Below are 18,539 nucleotides of genomic sequence, written 5' to 3'. Positions count from 1 at the left end.
ACTGCGCATCGGCTCTGCATCACGAAACACCTCTAACCAGCCCGTCTAGCAGGCCGGCAATCTGGCTTCAGGCAGTTGTCTACAATAGAGCTCTAAACTTGTCGCTCAATCGACTTGCATGCGGAAACTGATAATTTCGCGACATCAACCCCATTCCTCGGACAAGCTATGGTGCAGCGTCAGTCGATTTCGAAAAAATCGGCTTCCTATAGCAAAGGATCCTTCAGGGCAAGCTGCCCCCCGAGCTTCTTCCGTCCCGGTCCTGCGTCTCGCTGATCAGATCAGCTCATCATCTTTGGCAGGTTGATACAACTTCTGGTGAGGATGTTTTAAATTAGCCGATTGCTTCACCATCGGCTGTCCTCATGGTCCTAGAAGAGATATGCTCCCCTCGTTGGGTTCATCCTTAACCCGCTGATCTTGTCGCTGGTCAGGGTTGCGCCCCCAGAGTTGCTCCAGTTGGACAAGCATTAGCGTCTTCGATGAGAAAGAAGCAATTCTGGTCACCAAAACTGACGCTTCTGCTGGCACCGCTAAGCCTCTTGAGTCGATGTCTGCGCATCGGCTATGCTTAAAATTTTTCAATTTTCCTTTTATTATTATTAGCCTGATTGATCTCATGAATCGGCTCTTCCTGGGTATATGCCCCCCGAGCCGAATCTTTCAAGTGATTGAAGATATCGGCTTTTCAGCTAATTCAAGCTTGTCGCACCACTCATCACGCTAAATAGTACAGCAGTTGGACGCATGTGGCGAGAATAATTTTAGCCGATTGCTCGGGATCGGCTTACTCGATCCGACTATTCATCCTTCGGAGTAGCACCGTTAAGGTCCCGGTCGTTTATAGCGACGCGCCATCGGCCATCCTTTCTCTTCATAAGTATCACCTTGGAAATCCATTCAGTGTACCTGTGCGGCCTGATGCACCCGTCGTCTAATATCTTTCTGACCTCCCTCTTGACTTCCTCAATCCCTTCTAGCTCGTCAGCTGATGTGAACCCATAACCCAGCTTCCCGTCGCCTGCTAAGTCAATGGTGAACACAGGAAAAGCGTATGTTGGGGATAATACTGGCCGATTGCTAAAATCGGCCTCTCTTTTTGTTGTACTGCCCAACGAGGGTTTACAACTTCCTGGTCTCTTATTATGGCGACGTGATTCGCTGGAGAAATGTTCACCACGTCTTGGGTCATAAATCTCTGACGAGATCCTGGATACTGTGCTTACAACAGCCGATGCTTCTGCATCGGCATCAGCTGATACCTGTGTATCGGCTTTTGCCTGTTCAGGGCGCCATACTTTTTTTTTGGCGGGCGTACCTTCGCTTCTAATGTTTGCTGAATTTTCACGGCCGAATCGGGCCGTGCCTTTCTCAACGTGTACAGGTACTGTGCCCCGGCTTCTTCCCGGTTTCGCAGCCGCTGCACCCTACGCTTCTGAGAATGGCTGAGTTCATCAGGGCACCACCTTGGCCGGTGATACCTATCGTCTTCTCCACCTGACTCCTCAAAGTCCTCTTCTTGAGATGACTCAGCTCGTTTGCTCCGAGGTGGGAGAGGTCTTAGACGCTCGAACACTGAAACCTCGTTCGCTTTCTTCATGTGTTGTTTGCATTCCGGGCAGTTCTCGATTGTCGGCAATCGGCTCATTCCTGAGTCCCAGCAATGTTTGAAGAAAGGACAGTCCCAATGTCTGTCCATGTTGTCTTGCTCCCTTGACCTCCCTTTAGCGCGATGCTCGTACTTGTCGTCGTTTCTCTCATGCTGGCGGTACCTCCTGCCATCATCTTGGGGCCGGTCGCGTGGATCGGCCTCCTCTTCATCGTCGCCACGGGAGTGACTGCTTTCTGCTTCGTCTTTACCATGGCGGCTTGCAATCCCCGCCATGTTGACACCAGAGGAGGACTTTGGCTGGCCTATGGAGTGGCTGAGATCCACCATGTTGACGCCGGGCGACGGACTTGAGTCTCTATCGAGCTTGATATCGCGCGGCCGGGCCTTCTCAGAGGAGCCGAGGAGTTCGGCCCCGAGGGTCGCCTTGATTCCGTCATGTTTCCTTCTGAGCTCCTTAGGCAGATCCCCATGTTTCAGCGATCTGGTGTGCTCCTCCGACGAGGTGGAGAAGTTTATCCCATCGAGGGCGCCCTCGGGCTTGGAACCCCTCCCCCTGACGCCATGGGAGTGGGTTTGGTGGGAAGAGCCGACGAGTTCGGCTTCGAGGATGGCTTTGATCTCATCGTATGTGACTGGTGTGCCGTCCGCCGCCATCTCAGATGTAGATGGCGATGTGGTTGATGTAGACGATCGTCCCACCGGGCGTGCCAGAATGTGTTGACTGCCAAAACCCACCGGCGGGCAGCGGCCTTGTCAACACCGTAGAGCCGGGAAGAGCCTAGAGCTGCGGCTGGCTGAGACCCCTCCGAGCGACGGCCCGCAATGCTCTCCCGGTCACACGCGGCGTTGCGAGGTGCAAGGGCGTGCCACCTGACCTATACCTGGTCGGGAAGGTGATGGTGATGCCTCGCTTAGTTTCCTGCGGGGCACACATGTAAACATTAAATACGAGCCTCGATCGGCTCTCAGAGTTATCTCGTGGATCGGCTCAAAGAGCCGATCCACCCATGATTCGTACGGGGTGCACGAATACTTGGTGGTCCTGCTTGATCAAGATGAAGCTAATGAGATCTACGACGATTTAGAGTTTTCACCGCATAATCGGATCATCCTACTCCAGAGTTGGGCCTCGCGGCCACGCACGGTGCTCGTAAGCCGATCCTAAACAAGGCCAAAAACCAACATGAAGTTGATCCTCGGAACATCCCGTTTAGGACTCGCGAACGCCACCCTACGTGCCACCGGATCCTCCCCCTTTGTAAGGCCTAACTATTGCAGATATTAAACTAATCCTTGTAGAACAAGGAGCAATCGTAACGGATCAGATCTACTAAATAATGATCAAGCGGGGTGCCGCCCCCACGCCCGAGATAGGCGTGAGGGCGGCTAGATATGCAAGGGTTGCACTACGTAAGCATGCTTAAACGAAGAACAATGCTAACCCTAACACATCTAATGATAACTACGTTGCTCGCCATCAAAAGCGCTTCAGTACGAGCAACGCATGAACAACGTGGGGCTTGTGCTGCCTAGATCGCAAGATGCGATCTAGGCAGCATGTCGCTTACCTGATAGAAACCCTCGAGACGAAGGAGTTGGCGATGCGCCGAGATTGGTTTGTTTTGGGGTTGAACGTGAGTTGTTGTTTATTCCATAAACCCTAGGTACATATTTATAGTCCAGCGGACTTTCTAAAGGGCGTGCACTAAACCGTGCACGAGATAAACTCTAACTTTTAATCTAAATACAATCTATGGTAATTAAAGATACACGGGCAACATAGCCCAAATTCCCTAATCAAGGCCGCTTCAGAGATCTTCCACGCGTAATCTTCCAAGCCCATCTTGACCGCGGCCCCCCTCGTGATCTGGCCAAAATCTGGTGATAACAAAGATAAAAGCAAACAATAAGCAAAATTCCAAGATAGCATACAAACTTAACTTGATAAGTTACCGGTATAACATACCGGCATGAGATGTTGTAGCACAGCCAAAAGAATGGCAAAGTATTATATTACATCATAAACCCCGACATACCGGGGTAGAATTTAACGAGCATTGTTTTTAAGATAACCAGGTGCGACACATACAAACTGAGATAAATTCAGACAGCAGGGGGCTGCAGGCCGGCTTCAGGAGCTTCCGGAGGGGCATCGCCTTCTCCGGCTTCCTCATCCTCCTCGTCCTCAACGTCTTCTTCCTCGTTGTCAGAGACTGCGTCCTTGACGTTGGGGGAGGAGGGATGAAGATGCGCGTGTGGGAAAATTCCGCAATCTGGTAGGCGCGGTCCTGACACTTTGCGGTTAGGACTGGATCCTTGTTAGTGGGTGCATCACCGCGAAGGCTGTGGAAAGCGTCCAGATCCAGTTCTTCGTACCAAGAGCAGGCAACGCGTAGCGCTGCATCTGCTCCGGCACGGGCCGCTGAGCACTTCCACTCACGGATCCTCCGACCAGCATCCTTCAGGCGATCGGAGGTGAGCGTTATGTTGGCCGGCACTGCCTCCCCAGGCCACAACACCTTGAAGATCTGGATGGCAACATCCGGTAGATCGACCAGATGCCGGTCCACAGCTCGTATGTGCTGGATCCGGGCGGCAAAGCGCGACCAAGTGGTCATAGGCATCCACCATGTTGACGCCGGGCGACGGACTTGAGTCTCTATCGAGCTTGATATCGCGCGGCCGGGCCTTCTCAGAGGAGCCGAGGAGTTCGGCCCCGAGGGTCGCCTTGATTCCGTCATGTTTCCTTCTGAGCTCCTTAGGCAGATCCCCATGTTTCAGCGATCTGGTGTGCTCCTCCGACGAGGTGGAGAAGTTTATCCCATCGAGGGCGCCCTCGGGCTTGGAACCCCTCCCCCTGACGCCATGGGAGTGGGTTTGGTGGGAAGAGCCGATGAGTTCGGCTTCGAGGATGGCTTTGATCTCATCGTATGTGACTGGTGTGCCGTCCGCCGCCATCTCAGATGTAGATGGCGATGTGGTTGATGTAGACGATCGTCCCACCGGGCGTGCCAGAATGTGTTGACTGCCAAAACCCACCGGCGGGCAGCGGCCTTGTCAACACCGTAGAGCCGGGAAGAGCCTAGAGCTGCGGCTGGCTGAGACCCCTCCGAGCGACGGCCCGCAATGCTCTCCTGGTCACACGCGGCGTTGCGAAGTGCAAGGGCGTGCCACCTGACCTATACCTGGTCAGGAAGGTGATGGTGATGCCTCGCTTAGTTTCCCGCGGGGCACACATGTAAACATTAAATACGAGCCTCGATCGGCTCTCAGGTTATCCTGTGGATCGGCTCAAAGAGCCGATCCACCCATGATTCGTACGGGGTGCACGAATACTTGGTGGTCCTGCTTGATCAAGATGAAGCTAATGAGATCTACGACGATTTAGAGTTTTCACCGCATAATCGGATCATCCTACTCCGGGTTGGGCCTCGCGGCCACGCACGGTGCTCGTAAGCCGATCCTAAACAAGGCCAAAAACCAACATGAAGTTGATCCTCGGAACATCCCGTTTAGGACTCGCGAACGCCACCCTACGTGCCACTCGGATCCTCCCCCTTTGTAAGGCCTAACTATTGCAGATATTAAACTAATCCTTGTAGAACAAGGAGCAATCGTAACGGATCAGATCTACTAAATAATGATCAAGCGGGGTGCCACCCCCACGCCCGAGATAGGCGTGAGGGCGGCTAGATATGCAAGGGTTGCACTACGTAAGCATGCTTAAACGAAGAACAATGCTAACCCTAACACATCTAATGATAACTACGTTGCTCGCCATCAAAAGCGCTTCGGTACGAGCAACGCATGAACAACGTGGGGCTTGTGCTGCCTAGATCGCAAGATGCGATCTAGGCAGCATGTCGCTTACCTGATAGAAACCCTCGAGACGAAGGAGTTGGCGATGCGCCGAGATTGGTTTGTTTTGGGGTTGAACGTGAGTTGTTGTTTATTCCATAAACCCTAGGTACATATTTATAGTCCAGCGGACTTTCTAAAGGGCGTGCACTAAACCGTGCACGAGATAAACTCTAACTTTTAATCTAAATACAATCTATGGTAATTAAAGATACACGGGCAACATAGCCCAAATTCCCTAATCAAGGCCGCTTCGAGAGATCTTCCACGCGTAATCTTCCAAGCCCATCTTGACCGCGGCCCCCCTCGTGATCTGGCCAAAATCTGGTGATAACAAAGATAAAAGCAAACAATAAGCAAAATTCCAAGATAGCATACAAACTTAACTTGATAAGTTACCGGTATAACATACCGGCATGAGATGTTGTAGCACAGCCAAAAGAATGGCAAAGTATTATATTACATCATAAACCCCGACATACCGGGGTAGAATTTAACGAGCATTGTTTTTAAGATAACCGAGTGCGACACATACAAACTGAGATAAATTCAGACAGCAGGGGGCTGCAGGCCGGCTTCAGGAGCTTCCGGAGGGGCATCGCCTTCTCCGGCTTCCTCATCCTCCTCGTCCTCAACGTCTTCTTCCTCGTTGTCAGAGAGTGCGTCCTTGACGTTGGGGGAGGAGGGATGAAGATGCGCGTGTGGGCAAATTCCGCAATCTGGTAGGCGCGGTCCTGACACTTTGCGGTTAGGACTGGATCCTTGTTAGTGGGTGCATCACCGCGAAGGCTGTGGAAAGCGTCCAGATCCAGTTCTTCGTACCAAGAGCGAGCAACGCGTAGCGCTGCATCCTGCTCCGGCACGGGCCGCCGAGCACTTCCACTCACGGATCCTCCGACCGGCATCCTTCGAGGCGATCGGAGGTGAGCGTTATGTTGGCCTGCGCACGCCTCCCCAGGCCACAACACCTTGAAGATCTGGATGGCAACATCCGGTAGATCGACCAGATGCCGGTCCACAGCTCGTATGTGCTGGATCCGGGCGGCAAAGCGCGACCAAGTGGTCATAGGCATCCCAGGGCACATCCGGGTTGCTCATGGCGTGCTCAGCCCTGCGCTCCGCTACCTTCTTCACCGCATGCGCCTGCGAATCCGGGAAAATTCCTAGAAGGAAAGAAAAAGAAAAAAAAGTAACCGGTGTAAGAACATACCGACAACAAACATAAGCTTGTAAGCGAAAGAGAAAGGGAGAACGGCTTACTGAGGGCGAGGGCATCGGCCTGCATAACCAACCGGTCGTACTCGACCTGATCGATGTTGAGAGTGGCGATCCGGTCTTGCGCCACTTTCCGCGCCAGGGTCTCCTCCTCCAGCTTTGTCTGCAACATCGCCGTGGCATTGGTGTACTCCTTCAGGGACTCGTCCAGCTTGGCCTCAGCCGCAGCCTATGCCTCCTTGAGCTCCCGCGCGTGCCGGAGTTCAGCCCCCATGAGCTGGTCCTTCAGCGCGGCCGTGATAGCCTCCTGAGCATCCAGAGCCTTGCGGTTCTCCAGGACTAGCTGCTCCTTTTCAGCTGGAATCCGGAAAAGAAATGTTAATGAAAAGAAACCGATAAATTGAAAAGAGGTAACACAACCGGAAAAGAAGTTTGTACCCTTCAGCGTGGAGAGCCGGGTGGAGAGACCCTCGAAGGAAGCTTCCGGGAACGCTGCTGTGCAAAAGACTTGTGAAAACAATTGGTACAAAAAGAGGCCGGAGAGTGAAAAAACAAACCTTGGCACTTGCTGTGAGCATCGGCAAGAAACCGGTGCTCCCACAAAAGCTCCTCAAAGAGTTTCTTCCAGGTGTCCAAGGTGCCCTGTTCAAGATAAAAGTTTCCGGTAAGAAGATGCCGGTATGGAAACAAATTTCACGCTAAAATTGCATTCTTAACCCGAAACTCAGGGACTGACTATGCCGGTTTTTTGATGTTTCTAAAGAAGTTTCACGCTAAGAACTACATTCTCAACCCGAAACTCGGGGACTGGGAGAGTATATATATAAGATTGAAAACCGGCATGAGTATATAAAAGCTTTGAGGTTATGCAACTTACCACCACGTTGTTGTTTGCGTCGTGCCACGCGGTGTCGAACTCCCTGATCGCGCGCCGGAGCCGGCTAAAGTGTTGCCCAGTGCTCCGGGGGCCGGCAAGGTCAACCACCGGAAGCTTGTCCTTCCCCAAACCGCGGGTCGCGGGGGACAGATCCGCCTGATTACACTTTTCAGCGTAATCAAGAAGATGCCCCTGGTCGGCTTCTCCGCATTTCAGCTCAGTAATCCGGCCCAGCTGAGTTGAGGCCGTCTCACTAGCTGCAACGGCGGCGCGGCCAGTGTGAAGAACCTGATGGGATTCGTAGCATAGAAAACAAAAAATTTCCTACCGCGAGAACGCAATCCAAGCCAATATGCAATCTAGAAGACAGTAGCAACGAGGGGATGAACGAGACTAACCCTTGAATATTTCCAAAGCCTACGAGATTAGATCTCGTTGTTGCAGAAGATGATCACTTGCCGCTTTCAAAAGCGCTTAGAAGATCTTGACGGTGCCACAATCGGGCAGCACCTCCGTACTCGGTCACATGTTCGGTGTTGATGACGACGTCCTTCTCCCCGTTCCAGCGGGAAGAAGAAGTAGTAGATCCTCCTTGTAATCCCAGTAGCACGACGGCATGGTGGCGGTGTCGATGGAGATCTCCGGCGGAGCTTCGCAAAGTGTATGCGGGAGAGGTGGTGGAGGAGGGGCGGCTAGGGTTTGGGAGAGGGGGCGCCGGCCTTGGGCAGCCTTGAGGGGTGCGGCCAGCTAGTGGTCTTAGGGTGGCCGCCCCCTCCCCTTGTCCCTCATTATATAGGTGGAACACATCTAGGGTTTGCCCAAGTCTTCGAATAAGACCCCAATTCAAAAACTGCCATATGGACGAAACCTAGTTGGGTTGGGACTCTCCCCTTTCCCCCCCCCCCTTGCTTGGCCGGCCAAGGAGGTGGAGTCCACCATGGACTCCACCCTCCCACTTGGGTGGCAAGTTAGGGTTGGTTGAGTCCAACCGGGACTCCACCTTCCATAGTGATTTATTCCGGATAATTCTAGAAACCACCTTCCATAAATTCACCGGATCATTTCCAAACTTGGAAAGTGACTTCCTATATATGAATCTTATTCTCCGGACCATTCCGGAACTCCTCGTGATGTCCTGGATCCCATCCGAGACTCCGAACAAAACTTTGAAATCCATTCCATATTCCATATCTACTTAAACGACATCAAACCTTCAGTGTGTCACCCTACGGTTCGCGAACTATGCAGACATGGTTGAGACCTCTCTCCAACCAATAACCAATAGCGGGATTTGGAGATCCATAATGGCTCCCACATATTCAACGATGACTTTAGTGATCGAATGAACCATTCACATACGATACCGATTCCCTTTGTCACGCGATATTTTACTTGTCCAAGGTTTGATCATCGATATCTCTATACCTTGTTCAACCTCGTCTCCTGACAAGTACTCTTTTCTCGTACTGTGGTATGTGGTCTCTTTATGAACCATTCATATGCTTGCAAGCTAATTAGACGACATTCCACCGAGAGGGCCCAGAGTATATCTATCCGTCATCGGGATGGACAAATCTCACTGTTGATCCATATGCCTCAACTCATACTTTCCGGATACTTAATCCCACCTTTATAACCACCCATTTACGCAGTGGCGTTTGATGTAATCAAAGTACCTTTCTGGTATAAGTGATTTACATGATCTCATGGTCGAAAGGACTAGGTAACTATGTATCAAAAAGCTTATAGCAAATAACTTAATGACGTGATCTTATGCTACGGTTAATTTGGTGTGTCCATTACATCATTCATTTATGACATAACCTTGTTATTAATAACATCCAATGTTCATGATCACGAAACCATGATCATCTATTAATCAACAAGCTAGTTATACAAGAGGCTTACTAGGGACTCCTTGTTGTTTACATAACACACATGTATCAATGTTTCGGTTAATACAATTTATAGCATGGTATGTGAACATTATCATAAACACAACGATATATAATAACCATGCCTCTTGGGCATATCTCCAATAGAACCAGCGACCGCGAGCCGGAGGAAGGGGAGGTTGCCGGAGTGACCAACGCAGCAAGTAGCTGGGCGGTGAACTTGGCACCTTCGGTTGAGGTGGCTTCGCGGCGGCTGGCTGGCCGGTAGGTGACGTGGGCATTACCCTTCGGGTAACCGACATTGCCCTATCCTGTATAATCTAGTTGGAGGCCCATGAAGGCACTTGAAGGCAAGGCGGGCCACTTGGATGGCGCAGCAGAAGATTCCTTCGCGGGCAATACAAGGAAACAACCGAACAAGGAAAGTTTAAATTTAAAAACTAATGTAAACCTAGTCGTACTCGGTTAGACCTCTTGAGACCTGCCCCCCTATATCAAGGCCATGAGAGGGCTACCGAGTGACATGCATTGTTGAAGCAAAACTTTTCGATTTATTTAAAACCCTTGACCAACTCTTTTTAGTAGAGATGGGCAACCTTTATTTTATGCTTGCAAAACAAAACCTCTGCAACCTAACATTAGCTCTTTTGTTTTGCTTAAGTTTTCAAATGATGTGGTATATGGTTTGCTTCCTATTTTTGTATAGTGTTAAGTGAGCAAATTAAATTAGGAAAACTGATTTCTACTTTTCCAAAAATGTTTGAAATTATGTTGTGAATGTTTGTGATGCCAAACTAGTGCTCTTGTCCTCTTCATGATGTTATCTACCAGGGGATAATTGGTTTATACCATGATGATTACCGAGAGAGGCAATTGCTAAGTTGTGATGGACTCATGCCTCTACTAGGTAAATAAATGGGGTTTTCTAAATTAAAACTCTTAAATTTGTTTTGTGGTATCTATAAGTCCTTAGTATGTTATACCTTGGCTGCATGATTAGTTGTTGATTGTTGAATGTTGTCTTGTTGATGCAATGTGATTGATTGTGTTCCTTTTATATTTTTCGGCGATAGATGCGAACAATTCCGGAGAACAAGAAGAAGAAGTGAAATCGGACGAGGATATTATTTATATTATTGGAATTCTTATATTGATGGAGTTGAAGAAGTCCAGGGACAAATAAGCCAAGGCAAGCCATCTTTTGATCTCTGATTCGGTGTCTAGTTGGATGTCATTTGTTGATGTCCAAAGCACCTTAATTCTATGTGTGTTATTCTCTCTATTTATGTTATCTATGTGTGATTGCAAATGGGGTACTCCCTAGTGGAGATACTCCACTATTGTCCTTGTGTTATGGGATGCATGCTATTATGGCCGTGCTATTCCACCTGGTCATCTTGTATGCTCAACTTGAGCATCTTCCCTCTCAAGATAGTAACTACACCACACCCACTACTTTTGTAATTTAGGGGTGTCAATGTCATGATCTTGGTATATTCTCAACTTGAGAGGAGTATGCCGTGTACCCATTGGAGAGTATGTTGGATAGTGATACTCCACTACCTAAGTTGTATATTTTTATAACCACAAATCTGAAAGTATAATCCTCTTTGTGTTGTCATCATACATGCTTATCTTAAGCGAGTATGATCCACCCATTACTCCTTTATACCTTCTGTGGCAAGATGACTCTCATCTTGGCCATAGTGCAATTCTAGTTCAACTCGTGAAACCATAGGTTGGGAACCCCTCAAGGCTTACCTTGTTGTAAATGTTTTATGAAAACCTTGGGTGAGTTAACCCAAGTGTATGCTTTGAGAAAGCAAAGGATCTTGATAAGGATGTTTGGGAAAGTGGTGTATGGCTGTTTGTTGAACAACCAAGGTGTTGTAGGAAAAATGGTTTTAAAAAGGAGGACTGCGTATAAGTGTACACCAGCCCAACTTTTATCGCGCAACCACTCTACCCTGGTGTGGGACGGGGCTTAGCCCGTAGTTTGTTGAAGCTGGCAGGAGCACCATTCACAACTTTCTAGGGAGGGTCATGACGACCTCCGACGCCGGGTTGCGCTCTTGAGGAGGCAATACACTGTAGTTGTCTATAGCCGGACGATTACTGAGGGTCTTCTGTCATGGCGCCGGAGATACGCTCAAAAGAGGTATGCTGTCGGGGTGCCGGGAAGGGGTAAGCCCGCAGCGAAGGACTCGTGCCAGTGGAGATGGGCGAAAGGTTATGTCCGGGTATCCGTCGTGGCATATGTTGTTATGCGGGGATGATGCCCACACGATAGGTATCCAGATAGTTGTGGGGAAAGTGTGCAAACTCTGCAGAGTTAAATCTATTCGAATAGCCACGTCCGCGGTCATGGACGGGTTGCAAAGGTCTACCTTTACTGGGGCTTGAGTTTTGTTTTGATAAATGCTTTGCAAAGAAAGTGTTGTGTTGGATGTACCTGAAGGGTACGGAAAAAGGGCGTGTGTTGACCATATGGAGATGGTCGTGGAAAAATGGAGGCTAAGTGGGGAACTCTTTCCTAAATGTTTCTTGAAGAGGAACTCTTCTTTAACAAAGATATAGAGATGTCATAGGTATCTTTTGAAGTATCTTCTTCAATAAAGATATAGATATGTCACAGTAATTTTCTAGCATTCCCATCAACTGAGATGGAGTTATGCTACCTCATCCTCAATAAAGGTATAGATATGTCATAGAACTTCCTAAGCGTCCCCATCAGTTGAGATGGCGGAATGCTACCTTTCCTCCTAGATGGTTAGCTTGTTGTCTTTGAAACACCTTAGTGTCTGCATCACTTGAGATGCCGGCATGCTATATCCACAAGAGAAACTGATTCTCATCCACATGCTATATCCCCAAGAGAAACTATTCTTCCTCTCTTGTCTCTTTTAGTTAGCTTTGTTAGCACCTTTCTTGATGGTTTGCGAGTACAATTCCAAATGTACTCACGGCTTTGTCCCTGGCTATTAACTTGGCCAGACTTGGAGGAACACGACGGATGAAGAAGGAGTTGGCGACGTCTATGCGATCTAGGAACGTCTTCCCAGTCAGTTGCATGTAGGTTTATGGCAGATGACTTGGGTACTGCGCTGCTGAAGTGATGATGCTACTCTGATGATTTAGTTAGGCCCTTCGAGGCTATTATGTAAGTACTGGTCATGTGACCATGTTGTAATTTTCTTATTCCGCTTTGTAATGGATGGTGTAATTTGATATCAGTTCGGTTATGTGTTCAGGGCGCACTGATCATGGGATCGTGAACTGTATACATAACAGGGAATTTCGGACAGCTAGTCCGGGGTCCCCACAACAGAGCCGAAATAAAACAGGGCTAAGTCAAATTGCGATTGGTCTTATTTACAACTAATCAAGCAAGAGTTCAAGGAAGCGCCGATGATGAGCCAGGGGCAGCTTCAGGAATAGGCTTGGCCTTTGCTTCATCTACCAACTTCAGGAGCTGATTGGCACATGTCACTGCCGATCGTTTGAAGGGTTCAAGGTTGACTAAATGATTGTCATCATCCACAGGAAATGCCTTAGACAACATCTCTAAGTCAGACCCCATCCCATGGCCCATTAGCAGCTGGAAAGTAAGAACCGCCCCAAACAAGCGGGAACGGTGTTTCAATACCTCCACAGGCTCGGAAGAATCGACAAGGAAAGCATCCGCCATCTCGCCAAGAGTCTTGTCCTGCTTCATCTTTGGGAAGATCATCGAGTATAGCCTCGACAATGCTCCTTTAGTCTTTTGCAGATGTCCAAGGACTTGGACATTGGACTCAGTGGCGAGCGAAAGGGCGTCAGATGTAGAGTCCTCCCGAAGCTGATGACGTCGAGTGATGGTTATATCGGCAGCCTCTGAAAGAAAGACAGATCAGTAGCCAGTAAGGAAATACTAAGAAAGAAACTATGTGTCATGAATTTTACCCAATAAATCTTTGATGGATTCGCGGAGGATGCCTTCCTTCTTATCGGTTGCAATCGCTGCCGCATGCCCGGCGTCCTGTTCATCCTTCATCTGCCGCTTCAGCTTCTTCAACTCCTCCTTCAGCAAGGCATTTTCATTCTTGGCGTAGGTGGCAAGCATGTTGGCCTCCAACACCTGATCAGCCGAAGATTTGACAGTCTTCCGAAGCTGGGTGTTTTTAACCTCTAGTCGGTTAAACTGCTCAGCGAAATCTACCACAGCATCGACTGTGGCATAAATTGTCCGCAGCAAGGGAAATCAAGAAGACTCAGTTGGATATTTAAAAAACCCAGCAAAACAAGAGAAAAGTTAAGGTAGATTAAATACTTACGTGGTCATGAGTAGCCGACGAATTAGGAGCATCGGCATGAGGAATAACCTTCGACATTGGAATTTTTTCCACAGCCGTCCTTGTGGGAGGCGTCGACTTGGCAGGAGAAGGATTCGGCTCTTTAGCTGATGCCGTTTTCACAACTGATAATTTAACCCTCTTTGCGAGAGGAACATGATCATCATCCAAGCTGCTTGGGAAAAAAGAATGATTAGCATACAAAATAACAAAAGACGAGTTACGAAGGAGTAAAGATGCTCACAGTTCCAGGTCATCTTCGGCAGCAAAGAAGCCTGAAGGCCCCTTGTTGGCAGGAGAAGGCGGAGAAGCTCCAACGGCATCATTATCTTGTTCACTGGGACTTGATTCAGCCATTGTAATAAAATCTTCGTCTATCTGCTTACGACGCTTGCTCCTGGTGAAAGCTGCATCCTCGGCAGTGTCGTCCTCCTGGACATCGCTGTCCTCAAGGGCCTGATGGACGTCCTCGGTCTCTTCAGAATCATCATCGTCATCCTCTGGTTCCACACCGCTTTCCGGCGTAGGAGGATAGCATTGAGCGACGGTGGAGGCCTATCAAGAAAATAAAGCTTGTAAAACACAACGAAGAAAGAAGCGATGAAAGCAGGCAAGAAGAAGCAAAAATTACCTCAGTCGGGAGATGGTCAAAGTCATAAGGGGAACGAGCCGATGTCAGGACAATATTATCCTTCATACTGAGGCACATCAAGCGACGAACTTCATCTCGGAGTTCATCAGCCGACAGGTCGGCAGAGCTGACCCTCGACTTGTCGTCCTTGCCAGTATAAAGACATAATTGGTGGGGTCGAGACATTAGCGGCTGCACTCGACGTTGCAGGAACACAGAGACTACCTCAGTGCCGCACATCGTCAAGCCTCCCGTATTCTTCAGGGCGACGACCTGGTCGAACAGCCTGTCGGCTGTCGCCCTTTCTTCGGGAGAAAGAACGTTTCACCAGGACTTCTTCTGATGAGCTACCAGAACATCTTCGAAGGGAGGGAGATTCGAACACCGCCCAGGCACCAGGGGATCTCGCAGGTAAAAACATTTATTGCGCCAGCCCTGGACGGATTCCTTCATCGGGTAGACGAAGTAATCGACCTCCTTCCTGACAACAAAGCCAACGCCACCGACGACGGGGGGACCATTGCTGTCGTTGTGACGCTTCACATAGAAGATCTTCCTCCAAAGACCCCAGTGGGGGTCGATGTCAAGGAAGGCCTCACAAACAGTGATGAAGATGGAAAGGTGGAGAATGGAGTTTAGGGTCAACTGCCAGAGTTGAATCCCATAGAAGAAAAGAAGGAAGCGGAGAAACTTGTGGGCAGGAAGAGAAAAGCCGCGAAACAAGAAGGCAACAAACAAAACGGTGAAGCCCTTCGGAGGCCTTGGCGAGAAACAGTACCTGGAAGACGAATGTCATCGTCAGATGCGGAGATGAAGCCGAGGGCTCGCAGCTTGTTCACGTCGCGGTTGGAAATGGCGGAGGCGCTCCAATCGCGGCTGAATTTGGCCGCGTCCGAGGTACTGGCGCTCTTCTTCTTGCCCATGGCGTGCGGAACTTCTGAAGGAGGAACATAGGAGGCAGGAAAGCTTGAACGAGAAGGTGAGCAGTAAGAGGCGTGAAAAGTCAAAAACAAGGAGGCCCTCTATTTATGCCGTAAGAATTTGTGCAAGATCGTGGCCATAACTCCACAGACATCGTGGGAGGTTGATCAAATCTGGCTGTACACGTGGCGCTTAAAGAAAGAACAAAACCGGCGGCCCATTATTCCCACGTTGTGCGAAAATCGAGGAGACGCCTCGGTCGCCGCGCGTGCACTGGTCAATTCCTAAAAACTGCCCGCGCAGAACTAGGGTGGGCTCGTCAGGTCAAGTCTTGTCAATCAAACCACATCAGCAGCACGTCAACAGTGACGTCATAAAGATTGTTGTGAGCAGTCGAAGAAAAAATAAGAAACATCGGATGATCTTGTTCCCAGACTCGGGGGCTACTCCCATCGGGAGCGCTGGACGCGCACCCGACAGAACTTTTTTGCATCCAGGATCATGCCCGGGGACTTGATTCTGTGTAGGGTAACGTTGTTTTGCCATCGGTAGTTAACCAGCAAAAGTTGGGCACGTTACTCATTATCCCTTGCCTACGGAAAATATATCGGATGACCTATGAAGACTTGCAGAAAAACTTCGGCAGAGCAAAAGGTTCGAGTGGTACAACTTGAGTCTACGCACGGATTGCAAGCATCCGTACCTAGACTCGGGGGCTACTCCCATCGGGAGCGCTGATGCGCACCCGACAAATGAAGATGATGCTGATTCAAGATGAACAAGAAAAATCAAGGAGAAGAATATTAAGAGGAGGCATGCTTCAGTCTCTACCCGAACTATGTTCGGCTAGACACTCGGGGGCTACTGACATGGGCATTACCCTTCGGGTAACCGACATTGCCCTATCATGTATAATCTAGTTGGAGGCCCATGAAGGCACTTGAATGCAAGGCGGGCCACTTGGATGGCGCACCAGAAGATTCCTTGGCGGGCAAGACAACGAAGCAGCCGAACAAGGAAAGTTTAAATTTAAAAACTACTGTAAACCTAGTCGTACTCGGCTAGACCTCTTGAGACCTGGCCCCCTATATAAAGTCCAGGAGAGGGTATGCCGAGGGAAACGTTCAATCTTAGCTATCTTAGCCACAAAAATACTAGAGCTAGTTCGCCATAGCACTTAGCCTCTCGACGAGATCTCAGCCGAACTCTTCGGCACCCCATTGTAATCCAATATCTTCATAATCAAGATCAGACAGGCAGGACGTAAGGGTTTTACCTCATCGAGGTCCCCGAACCTGGGTAAATCGCTCTCCCCGCTTGTATGTGAACCGATGTCTTGTGTCAGCTTACAGGATTCCATCAACCCTAAGCCCCAATCGGAGGGCATTGCCGAGGAGTACCCTCGACAGTAGGCGCTACCGTCGTGGGCGCTGGCGCGTCCTTGGGTGCCGCAGGAGCTTCCGGGCCTTCCTTAGCCGGAGGAGAGATTGCCGGCGTGGAAGTTTCCGGCACGGTCTTGGAGGGGGAGGCAGTCGCCTTCTTCTTCTTCTTCTTCTTCTTGGGAATGGGAGGAACCAGAGGTTCCACCCGCTCCGCTTCTTCTTTACCAGCGCCGATGTTTCTGGCGCTGGTGTCTTCAGCTTCAGGAGGGGAAGTTGAATCCTCCTCCGCGCGGTGATCGATAGGTTCAGGGGCCGCGCGCCCCGCACTTGTGTTGCCTCCTCGAGAGGAGGCAGGAGATTTGCCGGCACCAGATGGTACCAGACTTGGTTGAGGAGGAGGTGAGGCCCTAGCGGCTTCCTCGGAGGTCTTCGCCTTCATACCAGAGGCACTCTTGTTGATGCTCAGGGCAGGCCTGAAAAAAAAACAGAGAAAGAAGGTTGGAAAAAGCAACCGGACGAACAAACTCACAAGCAAAAAGCAACAAGTAAGAAAAAGCTGGAAACTTACCCGGAGGCAACTGGCATGCGAGACCGGTAGCGCTTGACGGTGCCCTTCTTGCCGGCGTCGCCCTTCTTGGAGCGCTTGGCGGGCGGATCCTCGCTCGGGCCGGCTTCGGAGGCCGGGGCCTTATGCTTGCGCCCTTGAGAGGCCAAGTTGTCCAGGAACTCCTGGCCAACCTCTGCCTGCAGGGGGCAGCGTGCTCCACGACCTGAGGAGTGGCGCTGGCTGAGGGGAGATCTACAGAGAAACAATATATGAGAAAGCGAAAGAACAAAATACCTCAAGGATAGAGACTTCATCATCAGAACCGGTGTCATTGGCTGAAAAGTTACCGGGACGCGAGGTATGGGTCCGGCCCATCTTGTGTTTGTTCCTGACAACGTAAGGATCCGGGTCAACCTCTTCCAGGGGGCGCTTGCGGCAAGGGCCTCGTGCCTCCGCAGTGATGCGAGGAAAGCGCTCGCAGGCCTGAAAGAGAGAAAAAAGATAGTTAGCTACATATCAAAGGCTACCGGAAAAACAGTCCGGATTGCTTAAGTTCTTACTTCGGCAGATGGAGGATTGATGGAGCTGAGGGGAAGAAGGCCCCAGGACCACTCCAGCGGCATATCGGTTTGCCTAGCCTTAAGGACCACGTCCGCTGGGCTTAGGGTACAGTTGGTGATCTTGGTTGGATCGCGGGGGCCGCACATGTAGCTCATCTTGTGAACCCGATGATACGTCCAATTTGCATCACTATTTTATATCATAATTTGCTGTTATTCATTGATATATTTCATATTTGGACACAATACTTATGTTATTTCATCTATTTTGCATGTTTCATCTTTATTGGAGGATAGAACACCGGAGCCAGGATTCTGCTGGAAAAAGCACCGTCAGAACGCAATATTTCGGAAGATCAACCGTGGAAGGAAATTATACCAAAAATCCTATTTTTCAAGATGACGAAGGAAGCCGAAGGAGGAGCCAGGAGGAGCCGGGTGGGCCCACACCCTAGGGCGGCGTGGCCCATGCCCTGGCCGCGCCGCCATGTGGTGTGGAGGGCCCACGACCCCTTTCGCCTCCTTTTCTTCGCGAAACCCTTCGTCCCGAAGACCTAAGCCACGGAGGAATCCTCACGAAGGGTTACAGCCGCCTCTGCGGGGCGGAGAACACCAGAGAGAAAAGAGCTCTCCGGCGGGCAGGAATCCGCCGGGGAAAATTCCCTCCGGGAGGGGGAAATCGACGCCATCGTCCCCGACATCGAGCTGGA

The sequence above is a fragment of the Lolium rigidum genome, chromosome 1 (genome assembly GCF_022539505.1).
Source record: "Lolium rigidum isolate FL_2022 chromosome 1, APGP_CSIRO_Lrig_0.1, whole genome shotgun sequence".
Classification (NCBI taxonomy): Eukaryota; Viridiplantae; Streptophyta; class Magnoliopsida; order Poales; family Poaceae; genus Lolium; species Lolium rigidum.
The sequence above is the reverse complement of the archived record's forward strand: the minus strand, read 5'-3'. Positions refer to the sequence as shown.